We start from the raw sequence: 1,713 nt of genomic DNA on the forward strand, positions 1-1,713 counted from the left end.
CCCCGTCCCGTGCCCTATAGGATTACCAGCGCATGTTGGACCTGATGCGTGACATCATCCTGGCCACGGACCTGGCCCATCACCTGCGGATCTTCAAGGACCTGCAGAAGATGGCGGAAGGTGACGGGGGCTGATGGCGGGTCCCCATGTGACCCCATGGGGTTTGGCACCTCCCCTTGTCCATATGGGGTCGGATTGTGCCCCCATTGGGTTGTGTCAGTCCCCTTGGCCCCATTGGGTTCTGTCATGTCCCAGTTGGGTTCTGTTGCATCCCCATTGGGTTGTGTTATGTCCCCTTGGCCCAATGGGGTTTCATCACCTCCCCTTGTCCATATGGGGTTGTATTGGGTTGTGTCAGTCCCCTTGGCCCCATTGGGTTGTGTCATGTCCCAGTTGGGTTGTGTTGTGTCCCCATTAGGTTGTGTTATGTCCCCTTGGCCCCACTGGGTTGTGTCGTGTCCCCATTGGGTTCTGTTGGAACCCCATTGGATGTGTCGTGTCCCCTTGACCCCATTGAATTCTGTTGCGTCCCCATTGGGTTGTACAGTGTCCCCTTGTCCCCATTGGGTTGTGCCACATCCCCATACACTTGTGTCAGGTCCCCTTGCCTACACTGGGTGATGTTGAGTCCCATTGATCCCATTGGGTTCTGTTGTGCCCCCATTGAGTTGTGTCATGTCCCCTTGTCCCCATTGGGTTGTTTCGTGTCCCCTTGTCCCCATTGGGTTGTGTCACATCCCCATATAGTTGTGTCATGTTCCCTTGTCTACACTGGGTGATGTTGAGTCCCATTGACCCCATTGGGTTCTGTTGTATCCCCATTGGGTTGTGTTGTGTCCATTTGACCCCATAGGGTTGTGCCTAACCTTAACCCTAACCCTAACCCTAATAACCTTAACCCTACCCTAACAACTCTAACCCTAATAACCCTAACCCTATAACCCTATAACACTAAAACCATAACCCTAACCCTACCCTAACCCTAACCCTGTCCCAAACCCTAACATTAACCCTAACCCGACCCTATAACCCTATAACCCTAACCTTATAACCCTAACCCTATAACCCTATAACCCTTAACCTAATAACCCTAACCCTAACCCTAACCCGACCCTAACCCTAACCCTAACCCTATAACCCTATAACCCTATAACCCTATAACCCTAACCCTAACCCTAACCCTAACCCTAACCCTAACCCTAACCCTAACCCTAACCCTAATAACCCTAACCCTAATAACCCTAACCCTAATAACCCTAACCCTATAACCCTAACCCTATAACCCTAATAACCCTGACCCTAATAACCCTAACCCTAATAACCCTGACCCTAGCCCTACCCCTACCCCTAACCCTAACCCTAACCCTATAACCCTATAACTCTATAACCCTAACCCTACCCTAACCCTAACCCTAACCCTACCCTAACCCTAACCCTACCCTAACCCTAACCTAATAACCCTAACCCTACCCTAACCCTAATAACCCTGACCCTATTAACCATGACCCTAATAACCCTAACCCTAATAACCCTAACCCTAACCCTAACCCTACCCCTAATAACCCTAACCCTAATAACCCTAACCCTAACCCTAACCCTACCCTAACCCTAACCCTAACCCTAACCCTAACCCTAACCCTAACCCTATAACCCTATAACCCTAACCATAACCCTAAACCTATAACCGTACAACCCTTACCCTAATAACCCTAA

At 50.0% G+C, this 1,713-nt stretch overlaps 1 long non-coding RNA gene across 1 annotated transcript in view; it reads left to right on the top strand.

Moving 5' to 3' along the window:
- Positions 1-152, top strand: part of LOC107307477 — a 1,988-nt gene extending 1,836 nt beyond the window's left edge. The window contains exon 3 of the long non-coding RNA XR_001552418.2: positions 21-152. This is a non-coding gene — a long non-coding RNA (uncharacterized LOC107307477). The remainder of the gene's footprint in view (positions 1-20) is intronic.
- Positions 153-1,713: the final 1,561 nt, after the last annotated feature.

This window comes from Coturnix japonica, unplaced genomic scaffold, assembly GCF_001577835.2.
Source record: "Coturnix japonica isolate 7356 unplaced genomic scaffold, Coturnix japonica 2.1 chrUnrandom616, whole genome shotgun sequence".
In the NCBI taxonomy this organism is placed as follows: Eukaryota; Metazoa; Chordata; class Aves; order Galliformes; family Phasianidae; genus Coturnix; species Coturnix japonica.